Genomic DNA, 25,799 nt, shown 5'->3' on the forward strand with positions numbered 1-25,799 from the left:
CTCCACTAGACTACAGAAATCATGAGATCGAATCAACAAATTAAATGAAAATTGCAGTAACTAATCTAATTACAGATTTGTAATTTAAATTTGTTTCCTGGAAAGAATTATGTAGTATGGCACTAATCATGGGGTAAACAGGAACAACTTTAAAAGAAGTGTAACCTATAAAGCCAAGTAAATTTTTTCTATTATTCATTTTGCATTGGACATCGTTCATATAGGATAAACTGTATGTTTGCCTCAAGACAAATCTGACATTTTTGTATGTTCTGCTCAGATGCTGCTACACTAGAGATGAATTAATCCTGAGCTAAGGTAACACACGTGTTGCAGACACCAGGAGGGGACAGTAGAAGTCCATCTACTTCCTGTGTTGATGAGAGGAGCTTGTACAGAAACATACTCTCTCTCTTTCTTTCTCTCACTTGCTCTCTCTCTCTCTCTCCCACACACACACACACACACACACAAGTGAGAGGGAGTCCAGAAACCATTGCAATCACATCAACGTTAGCTGTGATTGCGCTTGGATGTATGATATGTATGTGTGTGTCATGACAACCCAGGAGGTCACAGGAGGAGGAGTCACTGCTACTTAGGGCTGCAATGACTTAGGTACACTTGGGGAGTCACTCTTATTTTTCCTTTTCCACCTATTGTTTCCACCTGAGGTAAAACAAACAAACAAATAATTGTGAATCTCACAATGGCTCCGAAATGTCCAAAACGAATGATAAAGTCACGACGTGTGTGTTCACCAGATGCAGATTCCTGGAGGGGATGCCGCCTCACAGATCTGTGCACTTTCCTGTTAACGAGCTGAAGGTCAAATGCTTCCTCGTATTGTGTCACAGCTGCGCTCATGGCACTGCAACGTGTGTGTGATAGAAGAAGTGAATGGGGTCTGGAAAGACAAGAGAAAAGGGCAAAAAGAGGCAAACACAGAGAGCAAGTAAAAGTTGAGAGTAAAAGTAGCCCTGAGGCCACCATTACTTAAGGGAATGATAAATATGTTTCAAGATTGCAGGGGGCGTGGCCAGGTGGTGAGTGACGTGACCTGAGGCCCATAATGATAACCAGTGGAGATAAGAATGTAAGGAAAGTTTAACTGTGGAAAAACATTTGAAACATGTCACTTTGCTGGAAAAACTAAGATCTGAGAAAAACAAAAAAAGTTACGTGAGCGACAGACACGCACACAGATGTCCATATGATGTGACCTCTTTGACCTTAAGCTCACAATCCACGGCTGTTAGCAGAACCTTTAGTGTTAAGGATTTCAGCCCAGACATGATCTAAACACAGATGGTTTTCTGCCAAAACTCAACTCTGAATCTTTGGCAGTATGGCACTGAACTGACATTTCAAACTAAAAGCCTGATAGACTTTCTGAAAAAAAGAGAAGGGATACAAGGATTTGTTTTTTATGTGTTCTTTGACATGTAATGTGCTGAGCAGTGCTTTTTAGATCTAGGTATTCTGCTCGATACTTTCACTTCCTCTGGAAACTGTGAAAATAGCCCCTACTTGCTTCTACATTGTACATGACCTTAGTGACAAAGCTGGTGTCAAAACTTGTGTCAGGGATTATGGGCAAACTAGAACAAACAAACATCTTAAAGAGGTCATCTGGAAATAATTATCTCAGACCACAAGCAACAAGTCAACTAAATTAAATGATAAAATAAGGCGTTTGTAATTGCCCTCCAGAACGATACATGACTTTGCTTTCCAAAGTCGTTTCATATCACCATTGCAAAAATGAGACAGTTTTCTGATCTGACATGTCCATAGTTTTGGCTTTAGGAGCATAAATGACTCAGGTAAGGTCAGAGAATAATCCTTTCTCTATTTTTTTTTTTTTAAATCTGAAGGTTATTATCTTTATTCTGAGTCTAAACAGAGCATAATATTTTTTTTTCCTAAAGTGAATGCATTATGCTTCTGTATACTTGGCCTAATTCAAAAATGTCAATTCTATGATATTCAATTCAATTCAATTCAATTCAATTTTATTTGTATAGCGCCAAATCATAATATACATTATCTCAAGGCACTTTACAGGGTAAGGTCAAGACCTTACTTTGTTACAGAGAAAAACCCAACAGTTCCCACAACGAGCAAGCGCTTGGCGACAGGGGGGAGGAAAAACTCCCTTTTAACAGGAAGAAACCTCCAACAGAACCGGGCTCAGGGTGGGCGGCCGTCTGCCTCGACCGGTTGGGTTTAGGGGAAGATAGAAAGAGGGGGAGGGGGAGGAGAGGGGAGAGAAGAGAGAGAGACCAGGAACAGCTGTGTCGGTAATGGCGTTATTAATAATAAAGACAGGTAATAGTAATAGTAAAGATGAGTAGTGGTGGATCTGGATCCTGCTGCTCCCGAGGCAGAGATACCTGCAGAATGAGGACAGAGAGAGGGAGAGAGAGGAGAAGCACAAAACTACGGGAGAGAAAAAAAAAAAACAAAGTTAATGGCATGAAGTCATTGAGAGAGAGCGGGGGAGAGAGACAGAAATAGGGAGAGAGCGCCCAGTGAATCATGGGAATCCCCCAGCAGTCTAGCTCTATAGCAGCATAACTAAGGGATGGGTCAGGACATACCCGAGCCAGCCCTAACTATAAGCTTTACTAAACAAGACAGTTTTAAGCCTGATCTTAAAGGTAGAGAGGGTGTCTGCCTCCCGAACCCACACTGGGAGCTGGTTCCACAGGAGAGGAGCCTGATAGCTGAAGGCTCTGCCTCCCATTCTACTCTTACTAACTCTGGGAACCACAAGTAGACCTGCATTTAGAGAGCGAAGTGTCCTATTGGGAAAATAGGGAACTATAAGCTCTCCAAGGTACGATGGTGCCTGACCATTAATGGCTTTGTAGGTGAGGAGGAGGATTTTAAATTCGATTCTGGATTTTACAGGGAGCCAATGCAGAGAGGCTAACACAGGAGAGACGTGATCTCGTTTCCTCGTTCCTGTCAGTACTCGTGCTGCCGCATTCTGGATCAATTGGAGGCTTTTTACTGAATTTTTGGGACATCCTGACAATAAAGAGTTACAGTAGTCCAGTCTTGAGGTAACAAATGCATGAACTAGTTTTTCAGCATCCTTTAGACATAGAATGGGTCTGATTTTAGCAATATTGCGCAGGTGGAAGAAGGCTGTCCTAGAGACTTGCTTTATATGTGAAGTAAAGGACAAGTCCTGGTCAAAAATGACACCAAGGTTTCTGACTGTAGCTCTGGAGGCCAAGGTGATGTCATCCAGAGTCAGTATATTATCACATAGTGTATCTCTGAGGTGTTTTGGGCCAATTACAATAACTTCAGTTTTGTCTGAATTTAAGAGTAAGAAATTACTGGTCATCCAGATTTTTATGTCCTTAAGACACACCTGAAGCTTGGCTACCTGGTTAGTCTCACCTGGCTTCATGGATAAGTACAGCTGGGTGTCATCTGCGTAACAATGGAAATTCATCTGGTGCCTCCTAATAATGTTTCCCAGAGGAAGCATATATAGACTGAAGAGCATTGGTCCTAGCACAGAACCTTGTGGAACTCCATGACTGACTTCTGTGATGATAGAGGAGTCATTGTTAACATGAACAAACTGGAGTCTATCTGACAGATATGACTTAAACCAGCTTAGTGCGGTTCCTTTGATGCCGACCATATGTTCTAGTCTCTGTAATAAAATCTTATGATCGATGGTGTCAAATGCGGCACTAAGATCTAGTAGGACAAGTATAGAGACAAGTCCATTGTCTGAGGCTATGAGGAGATCATTGGTAACCTTAACCAGAGCTGTTTCTGTGCTATGATGGACTCTAAAACCTGACTGAAAGTCTTCAAACAAACCATTCCTGTGCAAGTAATCACATAACTGGCTTGCAACGACCCTCTCAAGGATTTTGGAGATAAAGGGGAGGTTGGATATAGGTCTATAATTGGCTAAAACGTCAGGATCAAGAGTAGGCTTTTTAAGTAGAGGTTTAATTACTGCAACTTTAAAAGCCTGCGGTACATAACCAGTTGATAAAGATAAGTTAATCAGACTTAATATAGAGGTGTCAAGTAAAGGAAAAACCTCTTTGAACAACCTTGTTGGAATGGGGTCAAGAAGACAGGATGATGGTTTAGATAAATAAACTGTTGAAGTGAGCTCAGGGAGATGTACAGGAGAGAAACAGTCAAAATATAAGCCAGTTACAGTTGACTCTGAGGCTGCTGAACTGGACAATACATCTGAACCAGCTGTGGGGAGGAGATGGTGAATTTTTTCTCTAACAGAGACAATTTTATCTGTAAAGAAGCTCATGAAGTCATTACAACTGAGGGCTAAAGGTATAGATGGGTCAACAGAGCTGTGGCTGTCTGTCAGCCTGGCTACAGTGCTGAACAGAAACCTGGGATTGTTCTTGTTTTCTTCTATCAATGATGAATAATAGGATGTTCTGGCTTTACGGAGGCTTTTTTTATACGCCAACAGGCTGTCTTTCCAAGCCTTTAAAGATTCATCCAGGTTAGTAGAACGCCACCTTCTTTCTAGTTTCCTTGAATTTTGCTTTAAAGCTCGTGTTTCTGAGTTGTACCATGGAGCTAGCCTTCTCTGACTCACTACCTTCTTCCTCAGAGGGGCCACAGTATCTAGAGTTGCACGCAGTGAGGCTACAGTACTATCAACAAAATCATCAACCTGTGTGGCTGTGAAGTTAAGAGAGCTGTTCCCTACTGCATTGATACATGGCAGTGGGCTAAGTACTGATGGGATCCTTTCTTTAAATTTGCTAACGGTATTGTCAGACAGACGCCTGCTGTAATAGATTTTTTCCCCAGATGCTGTGTAGTCCATGACTGAAAACTCAAATGTTAACAGAGAATGGTCAGATAAAAGAGGGTTTCTGGGAGAAACTGTTAGGTATTCAATGTCAATCCCATAAGTCAGAACCAGATCAAGGGTATGATTAAAAGAGTGAGTGGGTTCATTAACATGCTGAGAGAAGCCAATTGAGTCTAATAATGAATTAAATGCATGACTCAGGCTGTCACTTTCAACATCTACATGAATGTTAAAATCACCCACTATGATGACTTTATCTGTGCTAAGAGCTAACTCAGATAAAAAGTCTGAGAACTCAGATAAGAACTCAGAGTAAGGAGCAGGAGGACGATATACAGTAACTAGTAGGACTGGTTTTTGTGTCTTCCAGTTTGGGTGAGACAGACTAAGAATAAGGCTTTCAAACGAATTATGATTAACCTTATGCTTGGGATTCAGTAATAAATTGGAGTGATAAATGGCTGCCACCCCTCCTCCTCGGCCTGTGCTTCGAGGGATATGAACGTTAACATGAGTGGGGGGTGTTGATTCATTCAGACTAACATATTCATCCTGCTGCAGCCAGGTTTCAGTCAGACAGAGCAGATCAATGTTATGATCAGTTATCAGATCATTGACTAGTAGAGATTTAGATGAGAGTGATCTGATATTCAATAATCCACATTTAATTTTCCTGTTATTTGGTTCTGGACTAACAGTTGTGTTAATTTTTATTAGGTTTTCATGTCTAACTCCTCCTCTGTTCACTTTTGATTTATTATATTTAAATGTAGGTGGTGGGGGGACAGACACAGTTTTTAGGGGGTGAATGGCAGCGACTGCTCTAAGAGGCGCAGAGAAGAGTGTAAGACTGCGGCTCTGCCTCCTGGTCTCAGCTCTGGTTTGTCATGGCTTTGGCTTTCTAATAAACTCAGTGAAGTTTCTAGATAAGAGCGCAGCTCCATCCAGCGTGGGATGTTTGTTTCTAATCAGACCAGGTCTTCCCCAGAAAGTCTGCCAGTTATCAACAAACCCCACATCGTTAGCGGAACACCACCTCGATAACCAGCGGTTGAACGATGACAAGCGGCTTCATGTCCCCGCTGGTCAGGTTGGGTAGGGGCCCAGAGAAAACTACGGAGTCCGACATTGTTCTAGCATAAGTACACACCGACTCCACATTAATCTTAGTGATCTCCGATTGGTGTGATCGGGTGTCATTAGTGCCGACGTGTATTACAATCGTACTGTATTTACGTTTATCCTTCGCCAGCAGCTTCAGGTTGGACTCAGTGTCGCTGCTCTGGCCCCAGGAAACATTTGACTATGGCCGCTGGTGTCGCTAACTTCACGTTTCTCAGAATAGAGTCACCAATGACCAGAGTTTGTTTCCCAGCGGGTGTGTCGCTGAGTGGGGAGAACTTGTTAGAAACGTGAACAGGTCGGTGGTGAGCCGTGGGCTTTTGTTTAGGACTAAGCCTTTTCTTGTTACGAACAGTCACCAGCCGCCCTGACCTCCCGGCTGCTCGGGAGCTGCTGGGGGGAGAGAAGGAGCGACAGGAGACGCTACACTGGGCCGGTCCGCACCAGCTGCTGGGGGCTGGCTAACTGGAGAAGCTAACGTTGTTGTTTCCATGGTGCGGAGCCGGGATTCCAAATCATTGAGCCTCGCCTCCATAACTGCGAACAAACTGCATTTGTTACATGTACCATTATCGCTGAAGGAGGCAGAGGAGGAACTAAACATGAAGCAGGCTGAGCAAGAGAGAGCAGGAGAGGGAGAGACAGAAGCCATCATTAACTGCTAAGCTAAAGTAGCTAACAGAGCTAGCGTGTAAACAGCTGTGTTTTAATGAGAATCTCACGAAGAGAAGGAGAGAGCTAGGAGTGATCGAACAGAAGTTCGACAGTACAACAGATAATTAGTGGTTGTATACAAAGATACAACTAGGATCAGCTGAGTTCAGGGGGAGCAGCAACAAACACAACACCACCAACAACCGGAAGTGACACAATACGCTTACCGCAGAGCTTCTCATAGACAGCAATGAACAATATGAACAATAAAGGGCTCCTTAATTGTTCATAGTCTCCAGCCTTTGCTAATTTGAGCTATAGTTTTCTTGGGACTGATTAACTTGCTGTTGTTTTTGTATTTTTCTATTCGCGACTTTTTATGATGCCATTAAAAAAATAACCAAAATCAAACACTTACAAGCTCTACGTGATTTTTTATCTGCCACATGGTTTTTTGCCCAGAGCTTCAGCCCAACATTGCGTTTACAATATTATAATATGCTCTCTGAGCAGTGCTACGTCTTCAGGGTAGACTAGGTGCTACAGTGACTTGCTGTTGTAAAGTGCTAGGGCTAGCTGTGGACTCAGGAAAAGAAGATGAAAATAACTTATAGACGGAAAATAAGAGTCAAAATTGGCATTGCTTTCCACCACTGGAGACAGCTCTGGGTGAGTAAAGGAATGAAGTTCGATGAAGTTTGATAAACACACAATGTCTCTTCTAGACTGATAAGTAAACAGCTGGTAATGCTAAGGTTGGCTAGGTTATGATAGCAAAAAAAAAATACATATAGCTCCTTTAAAGATGTTAGAATGACATAATTTAAAAGTACACACATAAAGTTGTGGGTCATATAAGAGACAGATTAAAAAGAATGATCTAAGCTGAGGCAGCAGAGGCCAAGTTTACCTGACTTTTAGTCCTTACTTACTTTTGAAGGTTAACCTTCAAAATCTTCCATAATGCAACCAAGCACACATCCCTGCCTGGTAAATGCCCACATCTTTCAAGTGACATAGCCATATTTTTACTGTAATGCAGCCTTCTTGTTGTGAATTTGTAGTTTCCATGCCAAAACAACCCCACTCATGGGCTACTTTCGAAGACACAACAAAACAGGGGAGTCACAGAAGAAATTTTACAACTGAATTTTTGTTCTTTGTTGTTGTTAAGTAGTGTAAGTAATGTGTTAAATAAGCCATAACACATGACCAGCTGTGTTAATATACAAACTAAGCAGATGAGGTGGAGGTAAAGAATGTCACATGAATAAAGCAGAGAGGCATTTCAGCACCAGCTGAGCTGTGGTGGACAGAAGCAGCCGCCATGGGTCAGTGTGTGAATCAGGGATGTGCTGAAAAAGAAAATGTATATACACATCCTTGTATTTTGTACATAAAACACACATTAAAGTGCTGGAGGAAACACCCCCCTTGTTAACATGATGTAGTGTCTGTCATGTAACAAACCATCTTGTTTCAACCACAACACATCTGGGAAACAGTGGGATGCTGACATCTTTACATTAGTACAAGGATTGGTTGTTTTGTTCATGGGATGTCATATATCTCTGACATCATTTAGCCTTAATTACAGATTATGTATGGCAGAAATCCCACATGTACTACATTAACCAGTGCGACAGTGAATTACTGCTGAGTTCACTTGTTGTGTTTTTGAATGTAGAGCTATTATTAGACTGCTGAGTCTTCATTTCCAATGTCAGAATTTTTTCTCACGCACCAAGGGGTGATAAAGTAGACAGTCTCACTCTGTTGCTGACTCACTTTTGCCCATGTTTTGGCCTCAGTATTATTTTTTCTGTTCAGTAGCCTCATGTTTCCTCTATTAGAAACAAAGGCATCTGAGAAACAGGAGAGAAAATCAGAAACCTTGTTTGCTGTAGATGATAAAGATGTTTTGTTGAGACATGATTGGCTCCTGTTCAGAGAGAGAGGGGGATAAAATGCTGCTTATTTCATGAAGCTGCACAGTGTGGTGGGGGATTCTCAGTTATTTGTTGTCAGTGCCACAAAGAAAGTTAACCATCCATCCATTTCCCACCACTTCTGGTCTGGGTTGCAGTGGCAGCAAGGTAAACCCAGATGTCCCCTAGCCTGTACAGCTCACAGTGGGAGATCCTGGCCAGATGGGATATATAATCCCACCAAGGTGTTCTGGGTCTCCAAAGGAGGCATCTGAGATTCATCCTAATAGAGTGTACAAAACATCCCAACTGGCACCTTCTGACACCAAGAAGCAGTGGTTCTACTCTGCTCCATCCTGCCAAAGGCAACCAAGATGTTGACATGATGCCATGACTATCAAAAATATACAACTATATTTATTCACTGCTATATTGTAACATTCATTTATGTTTCTACTATGTTAATATGTTGATGTTTCTCTTTTTCAGAGCATCAGCCCACTGTTTACCTGCTGTCACCAGCTTCAGGTTGTCACACCATCCCTTCACACTCACACACATGCAAACACACATTTATTTATACTTAAAAACAGAGCGCTTTTTGTTCGGTCTGACACTGTACGTACAAGTGTGAAATATACAACCCGTCTTTCCATGTCCCTGCGGGCTCCTGCCAAGCTGTGACATTGTGTGTTGTGGCTGCGTGTGTGTTTTTGCGTGTACACCTGTGCTGGCATCAGACTACATGCTTGATCCACGACCGCCGCGCTGCCTGGCAGGGCCTGCAGAGACCCCACTGACATCATGCCCTCCTGCCACATCCGTGCAGGCCTGGTGCCACCCTGCCTTTGCCCCGTTTCACCTGACGGCCCTCTCTATGAGGGCTTTCATGTCTACTGGGCCATGTCATGGGTTTAGCTATGAGTTCATTTCCCAGGCCGGCGTCCAGGGGATGTTTAATTTGGCCCCGGGCTCTAATCATTTCACTGAAGTGGAGGTGATGGCGACGTGTTTATACACTCCTCATTTCAAGGAAGTGTGTGGACTAAACGTGCACGTATTTGCTGTGAGAGCTAATGTGCATGTGATTAGAGGAGTTTGCACTCTCTTAAATACCTGTGGCCAAAGTTGTTATTAGCTGTGTGCGTTTTTGTGTGAAAGAGACAGAGAAGAGAGCTGCTCGTATTTCGTTAAGTTAGAACAGTAAGTACTGGGTGTGTGTCTAATTAAGGACTTAAAGAGTGATCCAATGTGCATGTGTAGCAAATGTGAGAATGGCAGGGGACAAAGGCTGTGTTTTGTGGCCTGCAATCACACACATGCACACACAAACACACATAGTGACAAAGAAAATTTCCCTCCATCTCCCTCCTTTCTTCCCGCCCTCTGTCCTATTTTGTTCAAATGGTCCAGAGAGGATTAGTCAGTGATAAGTGACATCACACTTGAAATGTGGACTTTGACCCCGTGAGTCAATGCACATATAGACAGATGCACACACACACACACACACACACAAAATGTTGAGTCATGCTTGTGTAGCAATGCCACAGAGGCAAAGAAAGATGACATCATCTCAAAGCCTATGTGTGTGTGTGTGTATGTGTGTGCAGGAGGGGGGTGCAGTTATTGTTTGGTGTAAGTGTGTAGACTGCTAAGGTGTGGGGGGTTGTGTGTGTGTGTGTGTGTGTGTGTGTGTGCATGGCGTTATATCTGAGCTCTCTGCTTGTGTATGAGCATGTGAGTGTGATTCAGAAGCAGACTCTGACTCACCGTCTGTCTGTAAGAGGTGACTTTCCAGATCTGTCCCGGTTTTCCCGCCAAAATCTCCCCCGTTGTTTGTTTCTCCTCCACCCCCCCTGGTGTCCTACACTCGTTTTCCTCCTCCTCCTCTTCCCTCCCACCTCTCTTCTCCTTGGGCTTAATTCTATCATTTTTGACCTCTGACCTCCTGCCCCTGTTGACTCAAGAGGCCAAGAGAAGCCACTGAGAGCTCCTCGTGCCTCTGGCCAGTGTGTGTGTGTGTGTGTGTGTATGTATATGTGTGTGTGTTTGTGTGGGCGTGTGTGTATTTGTGTGGGTGTGGGTGTGTGTGTGTGTTTGTGTGTGTGTGCAGAAGTTTGTAGGACAGAGGGTATCTCAGAAAAGATAAGATGTTTTTGTTTTGTTTCTTTTTTAATCAATTTCATGCAATATTCGGTAAACATGCATTTAAAAACAGATGGAAATGACAAAAAAAAACCCACACAAAAATTATCGAGAGTGAATAATCAGGAACTTCATTTTCAATTACCAGAAACATTTTCTGTGTCTTGTTTCCTGTACACTGTGGTGAACATTAACTCCAGTACTTACGCCTCACTCTGCCTGTAGTTGACAGTGACAGAGTTACTATGATCCTGCTGAAATTAGAGACATGTATGGCAAGAAAAGACATGGAGTGAAGTGAAAAGAGAAGAAGGTGAAAGGATGTTGGAGATATCAGGAACAGAGGCTGGGAAAAATTCTGACATGTCCATTCAGAATTTTATTGGGCAAAAAGTAGTAAGCGTCATTTTTTCCAAGCTGTTAAAAAGGTGCAAGTTGCATAATCAGTTGCATAATTACATAATAACTCAGGAGATTCTTCCTCCTTGGCTGCTGAATGAACTCGTTCCAGTGGGTGTGAACTACAGGTGTGGTGAGGTTTCTGGGAAGAACAACCATGCAAAGCATCATCGATGAGCCATCACAAATTGATGTGTTCACTTTCAACATGTTTAGTGTACTTTGTTTGCATTTGCTTGACTTCACACAGTTTCACGTTCAACAGCAACAAAAACAACAGCAGGCTCATGTTTCCAGGTCAGGGGTCGTATATCCAGCACATACGTATCATTTATACAACGCAAACACCGTCACACAAAAGCTGAGGTTTTGGAACAGGGTCTGATCATTTTGAAGTCATATCAACTTTTTGTGTCAAAACATGTCACGTCAAGGTAAAGGGTAAACAGAAACTCATCTGATTCCGGTCAGTGCTTTATTCTCATGCAGATGTTCAGAGGGTAATTTAACTTTATCCTATTTTATCACATTTCTTTTTCATTTTAATGTAAATGTTGATTAAGCTTTGCTTTTATGTCGAACACTTTGTGCTGTATTTTATATATAAATTATGTTTTATTATCATCATATGGCCTTAGCTTTGCAGTGTAAATATATCTCCACAAATTTTACATGAATCTCTTCACAGGTCTCTGCCTCTTTGATTCTGAGCTTTTTTCAACTGCTTCGCGCACAGGTCTGGACCAAGATGATAATTCAGACCAAGAATCTAAATGTCAATTGCCCAGGGCGATCTCCACACAGTCATACCAGACCACATACTATGCTGACATATTGTTTGTGGTATTGTTTATGCCAGTAACATATCTTAGTTTTACTACCACACACAAACACCCTAAATACTTAAAAACAGAAACTTCTGTTTCACGAGTTGGTTGATTGCACTTCCCTAATCAAGGCTACATATTGCTACTTATATATAATGTTATGAGTGTTTGTTTGGCATCTGGTGTTTCCTCAGAGCTCTCACTGAGGTTGTGTGAATAATCACAAAGCTCAGGTAGTGAGTGACTGGAGATACCTCCACCTGACAGAAAAGGGTCTCCTGCTCTCCTACATGTCAATACCATTTCTTATTTTATTTCTTTTTCAAACACAGGAAACATTTTCTTTTTGCATGAACATATCTGTAATTTTCAGAGGGTCCAACATTGTTACAGGAGTGCACTTTTGTTTCAACGCTTAACTTAAAACTTCCCACACCATTAATGGGAATAAGTATTACTTTTAGCTTTTATTTCTTGTTACCTGTTACATTTCACGCTATCTGCTGTGTAGCTGGTGGCTCACATTTAAAATCCATTCGACACTGTGGGTTGGGAATAAAACACGTCATTCCTGAAACATTGCTGCTGTATACATTATTATTATTATCCAGTTTACTCGTGTTAGCTTAGCCTTATTCAGAAGAAAAGAGCGGGAATGAAAGGAAGGAAAAGGGGCAACAACAGTAAGTCGTAAACAGAGTAAACCACCTTATCAAAATATGTCATGGTCGACTGATGTAATGTTACTCTTTTTGTAATTTCATCTGTCCTGAATAACGTGTTCTCATAACAAGTTGCAAGTTAACCAGGGCCCTCTAAATGTTATGTAAATGACCTCAGGACTGAACTGAATGGTGTTATTTTCATGGACAAAAAGAAGGAGGAAATCCAAATGGCTAATTTTCCTGTTTTTAAGAATTCATTTCAAATGAATCCATGAAAATGCAGATAGAAACACACACATTCACACACATACAGCATTTCGGTCTTTCTCACACACTCGCTGAATCAAACAATGTCAATGACTTTGACCACGCATACACACAGAGAGCAGCGCCTCTCAGAGCAAACACACATAATTGTCCAGGCCTCTCGCTTCTCCACACTTACTCTTTGCTTGTTTGAAAGTCCACTGAATAATCTTGACCCCCTTGGTTCACGAAAGACGCATGAGAGCCAGTCATATGATGTCATCAGGGTCAAAGGGCAGGACTGCGATGCCTACACAGTCAGAGTGCCTGTGGCCTTCGAACAAACTCCAACTTTATTCTGGTAGTCCTGACCTTCTGGTCCAGTTACAGGACTGTGGAGAAACAAAGCCACAGAAGCCAGAAACACATCATAGATCATTTTCTGCTGGACTGTCAAGTCAAGTTTTGAAATGTTGCTGCTTTTAATCAGCAAATTAATTCATATGCACAGTCAGTGAAATAAAACCAACTGTGTCTTTGATTTGTTTTCATTTCTTCTACACAGCAGCTACACAATTTTCTCTCAAGTGAAAGTAAAAGTGAAAGGATAGAGGGGAATTTGATCAATTGTTTCTTTTTCACTTTTGTGTTTTGCGATATCTGTCATAACATTTGGATGGAAACCTTGCTGTACTTGTACCAGCACAATGAAACCAATGTTTCCACTTGTGCATGTGTGTGTGTGTGTGTGTGTGTGTTGGACAGTGGGATCTAGAGCATGCAATAACTATAAAGAACCAGGAAAAGAAGAGAAAAAGAATAAAGACAAAAATAGAAACTAGAATGGCACTCAGTAGAGTGAACACCTATGCCAAGGCCAAACAATATGAAAATGTCAAAAAACATGATAAGAAATTCCTGTATCTGCACCAAATTTTAACAGGTTCTTCCCTGGCCCATGTCACAACCCCTCACCAAGTTTGATGCATATGGGTGGAGTACCTTTTGCATAATCCCGCTGACAAGTGAAGAAACAAACCAGCAAACAGTCACACGTGTGAAAACCTCCTGAGACTAAGAAATCCCAGTCACAGCAGCTTTTACATTTGTGGTAAAGTAGAATTGGTGCCAGTTTTTTTTATTCGTTCACTTATTTTGTGTGGGCAAGGTAGATTCATGCAAACCTTTCACTTTGAGTTCAGCTTAGGTGAACTTTGATTTCAGTTTGCAATAGCAGGTGACCTACAGTAACCCACCTTCACAGAACTGAACTTTCAGGGAACAGAGAACTGAGTCCAAAACTGAGGAAGCTCATTACTTCTGTGTTGCACTGTCTAGTTTTATTTAACACTATTTTTAATCATAAATAGTGTGAAATATAATATATATATATATATAACATAAATATAAATAGTAAAAAAATTATACATTTTATCCTCAAAAGAGGAGTGGTTTTCACATAGATTGATAGAGACAGGAGCAAATGGTAGAAACATGTCTTTTGAATGTCTGTTACTGTATTATGTTTTTAATTTTTTATTTTTTAAAGCCTTCATTGTATGTGTGATGTACAAAATGACCCAGTGCACAGAAAAATAAGCTTGGAAATCTGTTGTGACTGATGACCCTGGTTACTAGCATGTTAGCTGTTACCCCCAGAGCTATGTTCTCTATGCTCTCTGTGTCACCACCAATGTAGCAGCGTCTACTTCACAAGAATGAAGGGATGAACTTCACTGTTCCACTTTCTGGTGTGACCAGCCCTCGTCAATTTTTTTTAAATTCTCTATTTAACTGTGCATTTGATGTTATTCTGTGATGCTACTGGAAACAAACAGACACTGAGAGAGATGGAGAGTAAAATAAAAACAGAAACAGAAGCAGAATTTCCAAATCTGGAAAATCCCTCTATGGAAGAATAAAACTGGATTAAAAAAAAAATCAAAGAGAGACCTGCAGAGAAATCTGACAGACAGACAGAGAGGCAGATAAGAGGTAGAGATAGAGGAGGAGAAGGGTGTGTCCCAGCTCCCTCCTCACACAAAGTGCCTTTGTCTTCTGAGCCCTGCACACGTCAACAATGGGTTTGAGTGACAGACAGCTCCCAAAAAACCTCAGGGCCCGTAATGGTGCCTTTGTTTCCTTAGCTCACATTGTGATGGACAAAGAGTCCGCTGCAACTGGCAGTGTGGGGGGAGGCTACTTTGAAAGTGTAGTTTTACAAGCAGCCACTTCACACTGGAAGAAGTCGGTCAACAGGGGCGAAGGGAGAAAAAACTGCAAAAAGTTGCACTGATTGTGTTGTTAGATTACACACTGAGATTTGAGGAGGCTGGCTCTGGCGTTAGCACAAACACATCTTCAGAACTGCACAGATCTACACTGAAATGGTTGAGACGTTTGGGCAAATGAGGCCTACACTGACTGCATATGCAACGGCAACACAAAAATGATTCAATGTTTCAAACTTTAACAAACAACTTTTTTGTTTCCCTAAAATCTGTACTGCTTAACAACTTAACTGGTGTCAAATAATTTCATTATCGCTTCTGGAAATATATATTGTATTTTTACCAAAAGCTAATATTCATACTTTGCGATAATGCTAGTCAAAATACCCCCAATATTATCTAAAGGGCTGCTCTGTAGCACTGGAGAAAACATCTAGAAATTTTGTTTTTCATTATTAAATAAGATATTTTCATTATTAAACAGCTTTATTGACCAACCTATGTCATTCCTTTAGCCAAAATCAATAACGTATGCAATGAAAAGCAGGATATATTTGTGTTTATAATGGTGACAGCAGACAGTGAAGATTGCTGTCTGCAAGAATGGTCCCTGCAGTTACATACACAGACTGTTTATCACAGTGAGTTGACAAGACCTGACTGTCAAGAGCAGCTTTATCTGTGCACACTCACTTTTTAAGCTGATTAGGCCTCATCTCAGGACTGATTTAACTGATATCTCTGACTCTCCTGCTCGTTTTGTTGCACCTGCTTAGGCAGGACACTTTACATTTGTATCACAGCATCAGCGGGAGGAGACGTCTAATCAGCCAGAATGTGTTTATACTGAGGCTTGAGGGTAGAGACACCGATTCCTCTGAGGCAAACAAACTGACACAAGAGCATTTGAGAGCGTGTAGTCTTTTCGTTTGCATTAAGTTGGTGTCAAGTGTCATCAACTGGTCAGGTAACATGAAAGCAGATATACTGTCTGTCAATCACACAGGTACAACTTGACAAACCTGATCAACATTTCTCAATATGCAAATAAAGGACAGTATGTCCAACCACATCAAATGAGTTCACTGTTGCACCAAACTTCAGCTGGATATATTACTATTACATTACTGATATAATACTTCTGATTTCATCTTCAAAGAGGTGATTTATGAGTGTAATTTGCCAGTTTTAGCTGCTTTATGTTAATCTTGTTCCACACTATTGAAGTCTACAAGCTGAATTACCATTGAATTACATGCTTCTGGTTGTTTTTGCTCATCCTCTATGTTGTGGACGCTTGACCATGCTCCAAAATCCTAGGCCACTTAGTCAGCAGAGTATCTTGTTTTCACGCATGTTCCACTAAATTTATTTTTTTAATGTATTTATAAATTTCATTAATTGAATGTGAAAACCCAGTGTACTCACATTCAGGCAGGAAAACTTGAATGAGGGTTTATTTCCTTATACCAGCGTCACAGCAGGTAATTCAGTCTTATATCTCAGCCCGGTCAATTCCCAACTTGATGTTCTACACACTCGTAGCGTTAAATCTGATATATTTCACATGGTCAAAAACTTATATTGATCTAAACTGAGCTGACTTCTCAGCATCTTCTTAGTGCTGCCTTATCCAAAGCCCCAAACTGTATACCACAAAATGACCTGTCATAGACTACAATCATATAACTGTATACTTTACGACAAAAAATTTAAAACGAAGCGCAACCACTACATACAGAGTTCAATAATTTAGAATCTAAATAACATGTCCTAACGGGTTATTTTATTAAAAAACAGGAAATGTACTGAATTGGCTCTTATACATGATGTCACATTCCTGTGCTATTGAGCTATGCGATTGTGATATTTTGTAGCAGCTAACGTGATTTCCTGTGATGTCACTGTTGTGACAGATGACTCGGGTAAAGTCACGGTGTGAGGATTTAGCATAAAGCAGGTCAGGAACGCCTCCGAGTGTATAGTCACCCTCTGAGAGAGGAGTGTCGGACCTGGGAGGGGACAAATTTGTAGCAACCATCTGCCAAAGAGTGTGGATTTTTGTTCACATAGCGCAGGAGTGAATCACATCCCTAACACCCTCTCACGCATGCACAGCGACACTCCGTGCATGAGTGAGACTACCAAAAGGTGCATATGTCTGCGTGTGTGTGTGTGGGGGGGGGGGCTTGGTTGCCCCTGAGCTCGTCTTTTGATAGCAGTCACTAAACCGTGACACAGCTGGCCTACGAAATCCACTCCCCCTTCTCCCCACTGTCCTCCCCCCTCCATCTCAGTCAACTCGCTGATCCTGGACTCCGCCTGGGCAAAGTCCCCCCGTCAGATGTGGCCCAGCCGAGTGTAGCGGAGCTTGCCTGGTTTAACGCAGCGGGGACCAGCGGAGGCTATTGTGCATGATCTTGCAGCGCAGCAGGTAGCCGGCAGAAGCCGCATGGCGGGAGCCTTTGAAGAGAAGCCGACAGAGGCCAAGTTTGTGGGGATAGTTGGGATGTACAGAAGAGAAAAGGAAGAGGCAGGGGGCTGAGGGGAGAGCCCCCAAAGCAGCAGTTTAATAAAGATATTTAATACCTCAGAGAGGCCCCACTTTGACTCTTTGAAGGAACATGGGGATGAAAAAAGGGGGCCAGACAGCTGATTGTACACCCCGAACCAAGAGGAGATGGGAGGGGGGGAGGAAGCGAAGAATGAGGGGAAAAAAAGACAAACGAGCAAAGTGTAGTATACAGGGCGGAGGATGGTGGAGGTGAAAAATAAACCACAGGACACAGAGTTCAAACATGCAGTGCCTCAGAGAGATCAGGTTACATTGAAAACCTGACAGTTCCTTTACAGTACATGCACTGTTACTATACACCCACGTATACATGCAGCAGGACAGTGATCAGATACGTCCTACCCACCACCTTATTTTGGAGCACAGCCATTTCTTACAGTGCAAATGTATAATTTTACAAACTGTCAAATGTTCAGCTCTGCAAAGCAAATTTATGTTGGTTTCCATTTTATTTATACTTTGAATGTTCTTATTCTTAAAAATGTAGTGCCTTTCATGTCCCTGCTCTGCTGTCTCAGCAATATTGTCTGTCTGTCCTTATCCTACAGGATTGAACTTCACACAAAAGAAGAGCCAAAAAATAAACAGCAACCCTCTCACTGTGGATCTTGAGCATGAGGTCTGAAGGAAAACTAACTTTGTGCGTTTGCTAAACTGTACCCACCACCTTTACGGTTGCATACGGTCACAACGAAATGATGGCTGGGATCCCAGGAGAAGTGTACACACAAATCCACAAAATTACGCTGCCAAGGCAGAGTCTGGGCTGCCTCGCCAGCTGAAAGAGCCTTGTTGTCTCGTGCAGTGGGCAGAATTTTCAATCTATGACCAAGCTTGATGTGCAGGCTCAGACAGGAGCAGGGCATTGTGCCCCCAGCGCCGGCCCTCCTCCATATTCATACACCCAGGGCGGAATCTAATAAACGTGGGCTTAGGGGAATCAATTGTCTCACATGGGAAAAGCAGCTAATTGTTCGGTGTCACAGGCAAACAATGCTTCAGCTATGAGAACGTGGAAACGGACTGCTGTGATTCTGTATGTGATGTGTTCGCTGTTAAGAACGTTAAGAACGCTGACGAGGGTGGATATATCCGTGTGAACACACATGTAGGCTCAGCAGTGCCTGAAGGCCAACATTTCTTCATCTTCAAATATTCGTGCTCTCACATTTCCCCTCAGTCACATTTTTGCTGTTCTTCTAAATCACACAGACTGTTATATATGATCCACTATGCCAGAATGTGATGAGCCTCCTGTTAATTAATGAAGGACGAAGTGGAAACTTTGGCTTTCTTTCCTCACACTATAATTAAACACATTTTAGCAGAAATATAAACAGCCAAAGGCCAAAGGCTAAGACAAAACTTACATAACTACTGTAGCCCCACAGGCCATCACAAGCCTGTAACAGGAAGTACACTGAATCTGACAAACAGAATAACTCAGCCTTTTCCTTTATCTCAGGTTGTCCTGTGTGGAGTTATCTTACTTATGTAAGTGTGGCCCTTGAGCACAAGTTAACTTAACTTTTTTCCTCCTGTGGGTCTAGAAAGCTGAGATTTTTATTATTATTTCTTTATTGTAATGGTTCAGATACCCTGTTAACTGCTGCTGGAATTGTTATGAACTAACACTCAAAGAAAAAGATGCAAAGTGAAAAGTAAAAGAGTAAGGATAGTAATAATGAACAACATTTGGTTTTTCCACTTTGTGCAGCTTTGTATTTATACCCCTTTTCAGGGGTTGCTCAATATGCCTTTACATGTATTTAATGCCTGCTTTTTAACAGATTATAGATATATTATATATTATATATATAGTAAATGATCTGGATCCTCTAATAAAATTGCCCTGACATGTTACTATACACCTACAGCTCCCTTCATGTAAAGTGTCGGTGGAGCCACAGCAATGTCTTCTGCAGAACATGCAGAAGGTATTTTTACTAAAAAATAAAATATTTTAAACTCTGAAAGATGATAAAGGAACATTAAATTGGATATAATTCAAATCTGTAATAATCTCCATAAACTCTTAATATGTGTTTGATACTTAGTTTTCATAGTTGTGTTCTTATCTAAATTATCTGTCAGTTCAAACAGTAAAATTAACAAAAGCTAGAGCCATGGATACAGGCACTCAAAGGATGAAAAGGACATAATCATAGTTTGAACAAAGCCTAAACAAACACAATGTTTTTTTTTTTTTTGTGTATTATTTATATTCATCCTAATGTGAAGAAATTGTCCCAGCACTGACACTGAATAAACAACTGTGCAGCACTGAACAGAATACAAAGTCACGTGACATAAAGTGTTATACAACCAAGTTTTCAGCCTCTTCTGTGCATGTTTCAGCTCACTAAACTAAGCCCCCTGCAGCAGGCATAACCTATTTATCACCTTGAGAATCTAAATGGCCTAGTTAACTGGGGATCCCATTACCGGTGCTGCTGCAACTCTCACTTTCCTCCCCTGTCGATCCTTGATTTGTTACTTAGTAATCTGTCTCCCCAAGGCAAGCATTCCCCTGTATCATTTATCCTGTGGTATCGTGACAATATGTATTATGTTTTAGTCTGACAGAAATCATTGGCAGCACAGAGGGGATGGAGAGAAATCGCATGAATAGGTCCATGAAAGTTGGTCAACAATTAGTCGTTTTTTTGTAAAAAGAGCTCTGCAAAAACAAATGTTAATTTATTCCTCCTGTTAGTTTAGTCCTTTGGAAGAATTTTTTCGAGCCCCTAAAATGGAGACTTTTGGAAAAGCCGCCGGTCCCATTTTAGTTTGAACACTCTAGGATTGTGTTGAAGTCTGAATAGGTAGAAACTGAGAGTTTTAGAAACAATGGTGAGTTTTGAGTGTGAGTCTACGTCTCACACTCAAAACTTATTGGTGTGGATGTAGCCTTGGTCATAAGATAAATCTGGTGGGTCACAAGATGAGTAACAAGCAGAAAAGCAAAAAGCAGAAAATATTTTTCTAAAGATGTTAAAAGGAAAAAGAAAAGCAGAAATAAATCACTTAACTGCTGATAAGGGATTGCAGTTAGACATTGGTTTGTTTTAAGGAATCACAGCCAAACAGTTTGGCAAACACTCGTGTAAACTTCAAAATGTCATTGTCAAGGTTGTACCGAGCTCTGATACTAACAGTTGACACACAGAAAGTTGCAGAGAGCCCTGGTTACAAAATGTGCATTTTCTGTCAAAGCAGCCCATAACAAACAGGTAGAAGGCCTCACACAAAATGTCCTGATTATCACCAAAATACCTGTCTCTAATTCGTCAAGATGCAGCAGAGATATTGCAACCTGAATGGCCCTGTGTCCATTGTGATTTTGGCTGCTGAATTCTCTCATTGTGGGACTAATGGAGGAAGAGATAAGATTTTTTTTGGTGCTGTTTAACACCGCAGTCCCCCTGGCTCCAGCACTTGCGGCTGGCCAATGGGCTGTCTGGCTGGAAGCAGGGAGGTGTAGGGTTACGAGACGACGAGAACAATGGGCCGAGTGCCTGAGTCAGCACTATCTCCCTGCTCCACTCTCCCTGCTACTTGCTCTTTTTTCTTTCTTTTTCCCTCCAACAAATCTGGCCAACCAATGGCAGCTTTGTGCTGTGGAGGGAGAATACACGCACTTTACACACACATGCATGAAGAAAGAAGGAAGTCAGTGGGGGTTGGGAGGACTGTGAGAGAGAAAAAAAGCATTGCAGGCACCACTGTCTGTGCAGATGTGGAATGGCCAAACTTTTCCCTCTATGCTTGAACTACTAGATTCATTCTTCTTTACTGTCCAGGCATCTGAATTTACTGTGACTTACATATTTTATGTAACTGTTAGAGATACCACAGTTTTCTGTTTTGTAATTTGGTGATGAAGTGTTAGTCTTAAAAGCTGCAAGTATATGAGCCACTTCAACTTTTATTTTTAACAAGCCGTCTATGTCAGCACAGACTTAGTTTGGTCTATTTGATGGAAGTTACAGTGTTGAACCGAACAGGATTGCTACGTGGTCTTCTGCTAGTGAGTGATTTGGCTTTTATGAAGGATTAAAGGAGCTATTTGTAAACTTTGCTATTGCAGAAACAGCTGTTTACTTACTAGTCTACAAGAAATGTTGCAAGTTCAGCAGTAAACTTCATTCTTTTACTCACCAAGAGCTGGCTCCAGAGATGGAAAACAACGCCAGTGTTAACTCTTATCTGAATCCTTTTTTTACAAATTTAACATGCTAACCAGCTAGCCCCTGGCCTGTCTTTTTGTTGCACTGATCAAAGGGCCTATTATAACCTCTTGTCCACTAAATGCAACGATGACTGGAGCTCTTGTCAAGCAACAATCACCACCACCCGCTCCTGTCAAGAAACCACGTTTTGCAGGAGCAAAAACTTAAAAATAGCCCCTTTAATTCCTGTTTCAAAGCTGTATTCACTCACTGTGCTAACAAACACCCCTACAAGAATACTGGGGAAAACAACCAATGAGGGTTGAGGAGAAACAGATTCCACTCTTCTCAACAGATACTCAGTTAAAGTAGCTGTTACAGAACATGAAGATCAGACTCATCTGAGAGGATAAGTGGTGTTCTAGGATTACACAGAACAGAGGCAATGAATTGTGAAGATGAACACATCCTAACAAGACGCTGGTTACAGACAATAGTAAGAGCTTTCAAGTCATAGTCGTTAAACTGGAACAATCTGCCTGTCAAGAGTTCAAACCAGAAGCACCTGGCAGGAATCAGGCTGTGTCTCTGAAATGAAGAAATCCACCGTGCTAGGACGACAATGTCTGACCATTTAAAACTGATAAGTGGCGATAAGTCAAGGTCAGGTATAAAGTTACATGTTTAAAGGCATCTTCCCTGCTCTGTGCATGCCATCTGCTGCTAAATGTAAAACAATCCTCAATACATATCCAGTGTCCCCTCAAGGTAAGATGAGCCAGTAAAGGTTAACAAAACAAATCTGAACTGTCTCTCAACATAAGATGCAACGTTGTATCAATGTATGTTTATGTGGCTGATATTTTCTTGCATCTCATGTCAGCTGCTCTTTTATTCTTTCCATTGTTAGATGATTGCTTTCTTTCTCTATGTGAGAATCAGCTAATAGCCATGTAAGCACAACTGATGCAAATTTGCTTCAGTTAGCCATGCTGAGGTGTGCAGGGTTGGTCTGTTCAGTGCTGTGTATCTGCCCCTACAGAAATACACATAAACTAAAGAATGCAATGAAGGAAATGCAGTTTGGCTGAAAATAGTAGAAATTCTACTCTAGGAAGACTCGCAGGATTAAGGTCTGAATGTACTCCAAAACTGCCATTGACACAGACGGTGGATATCTATACAACCACATTGGGTGTTTGAATGGGCACTGAGACATTTAAGTGCTTCGGCTGAATGTGGAATCTGTGCAGACATTGATATTGCATGAAAATGACTATGAAAATGTGGAAATAATAATGTATGCTTTGTCAGTACTATGAAATCAAGGATAGAGGGGTAAAAGATATAAAGTAGCCTTTAAAATAAACTGAACTGTGAGCAGTGAAGGAAGCTAAAGTGTAGTGAAAGGAGCGGAACTGAGTTGAAACACTGAAAGCTACAGTGTTGAAGTATCAAGGGCAACACACACCAGTAGACCTATTAAAACTATCGATTTTCATGCAAGCCCACACACTGCTGACATCTTTATTGCATCGTCAGGATATGCTATTGTCATGACGCAGTAACTTTACCACATTAGTATACACTCACTGCTGGTTCTGCCAGTATCATGTATGTTACTGGGATTAATTGGTGCTGTGCGGCTTCTGTGTAAATTGCACTTCAATTTAAGCATAAGCACAAAAACTGGATGAAAGTTTCAGCTGAATTGTAAACACTCAAAGAAGTTCCATTGGCAGCTGAAATGAATCAGCAGAAAAGCTAAGCTAATTACATTATTGATAAATAGTAATGGAGACACCTCATCTACTGAATGACTCTCTGGCCTCAATGTGAAGGGGACTCTCTCACTTTCACGAACACACACACAGACACACAGACACAGACACACACACACACACAGTGTCCATTGACACCAAAATCGTGACGTCCTCTTGGTCTGGAGTGCAGGCTGGTTTCCTCTGGAGTGACCCACACCACCCCCACTCACCCACCCACTCATCACTCCAACAGATGTCCCCTGCTGAGTGTGTAACAAATTTACAGCAACTCTTCCTTCCCATCAGGGAGCACGGGGTGTGGGTGTGTTGGGGCATCAACACTTTTACCACTAAAACAATCTTCTAATCTTCTAATACAAACTTCCTCCTTGTTAAAAGATAATACTGGTTTTATTGTTGGTAACAGTCTTAAGTGGCCTTCTCCACCATTAACTATGAATGAAAAAGCTCCCTAAACAAAGAGCTGTTTGATTCATTACATTACCGTGGGAGCCCAGTATTACAGTAATATGTAGGAGATATGTACTGAAACAGGGAGAGCCTTAACCTTATCACACTTATTGTACATGTTTGTGACTTTCCTTCTCCACCCGACCACACAACTTCCATCCCCTTCCTGAAAACAAACTTTAACTCTGGGAACTGATTCAGGACAGTGATTGAAGGTGCCATATGCTCAGTGGGCAGAACCAATTTGCCATCATGTGTTTTAAGTAATTTTACTCACTGACAATCGAACTGTAAATGGAAGAATCTCTGTCTGCCTGTGTCTGTACTTCGATTTTCTCGACAACCACTCATCCAATCAACTACAGAGGTTGCGGGGGCGTTGCCAAGGACCCAAGGATGTGCAGTGATGACTGGTAAGTTTTTTGATCAGTGGTTTTTGAGGAAGCACCAAACATTGCTTTTCTACATGTAAGAAAAACTACACTACAAGGGCAGTGCAGCACCTGGACAAATTTACAGTGTGTACATGCCAGGGTTTCAAATATGATAGTGCTGTCTACACTGTCACCCATCACCGACTCTTTCTGAGTGGGGCAGAGCAGTAATAAAGTGACCAGCTGGGTTTATTGCTCCGGACCCAAGGAAGTGCAGTGTTGAGTGTGAAGTTGTTTGGATGATGCTGCTACAAGCTGGATTAATGCGGGCCAAGCAATTATCCCCCGTCCGACAGGAATGTGTTTTTAAAGTGGTGATTTCTCTGATTGCAGAGAAAGTACCTGAAATCATAGACTGAAATAAATTAGTATATGAAAATTGCAAATTTCATCACAGTGAAACTGACCATCGGGTTGTATTTGGATAATTTTACAATCGGCTATTATTTAACACCACTTTGTGTCACAAAACACATAAAAGAACATTATATTAAGTCATTGTGCTCTGGCTAAAAAGAGAACAATGCCTCCTACTGTGTAAACTTAAGGGACAAGTGAAGCAAAAGATCCAGTGTTAAACTTTCTCTGCCCAGATTATGTAAACATTGCTGTTTCAAACAGAGTCTTTGTTTTGCTTCTCTGACTTTAAGAAGTTAGAAGGTCAGGGTGATGATAATGGTGTATTGGATACTACAGTATAAAATTGCCTAAAGTATCTTTATTTTACCAGTACATGGTTTCTGAGCACATTTAATCTGTCCTTCATGTTTTCTCTCTGCTGCATCTATCTTTTTGTGTTTGTTTTTCATCTGTCTATCTAGTTATTAATTGCCATTGTGTCTATCTGTCCTTCTGTCTGTCTCTCTGTTTATCCATCTGTCTGTGTGTCTGTCTGTCTCAGGGACTCGTTACTAGTTGATGCTAAGCTATCTATGGAGCCAGCTGGATTCCAGCACACTCATTGCCTCCAGCCGTAAATCATCCCTTACACACACACACACACACACACACACACACACACACACACACACACACACATGCACGAGCACACCATTGTCACGTATCCACACACACACAATCATCACACACATTACTCTAGATGCCTGCTGTCCTAAATGAGCGCCATAAAGCAGAGAGGGGGTCGGCTCCAGCCCCCCCCCAAGGGCCGCTGGTGCCTCCTGACACAGATTGTTGCCTCACCCCGACTAAGAATGCCTTGTTCAAACGCTGGGTGTTTATGGCAGGTGATACCAAGGGGAAAGGTCAGATCCTGGGGCAGAGGGAGAGATTGTCTTGGTCAGTAGGAAGTAAAGGGCTGACAAGCGGGTAA

At 41.6% G+C, this 25,799-nt stretch overlaps 1 long non-coding RNA gene and 1 pseudogene across 1 annotated transcript; both read right to left on the reverse strand.

Moving 5' to 3' along the window:
* Nucleotides 1–1,990: 1,990 nt before the first annotated feature.
* LOC139629995 (uncharacterized) lies at nucleotides 1,991–6,608 on the reverse strand (annotated as a pseudogene).
* Nucleotides 6,609–11,097: 4,489 nt separating this feature from the next.
* LOC139627086 (uncharacterized) lies at nucleotides 11,098–13,179 on the reverse strand. The gene is made up of 3 exons (XR_011692498.1): nucleotides 13,023–13,179; nucleotides 12,394–12,454; nucleotides 11,098–11,227 (listed from the first exon to the last, which is right to left on the reverse strand). It is a non-coding gene; the product is annotated as an uncharacterized lncRNA (long non-coding RNA).
* Between the last annotated feature and the right edge of the window lie 12,620 nt (nucleotides 13,180–25,799).

The sequence above is a fragment of the Trachinotus anak genome, unplaced genomic scaffold, assembly GCF_046630095.1.
Source record: "Trachinotus anak isolate AG129_WGS33_773 ecotype Australia unplaced genomic scaffold, CSIRO_AGI_Tana_v1 ptg000002l, whole genome shotgun sequence".
NCBI classification, from domain to species: domain Eukaryota; kingdom Metazoa; phylum Chordata; class Actinopteri; order Carangiformes; family Carangidae; genus Trachinotus; species Trachinotus anak.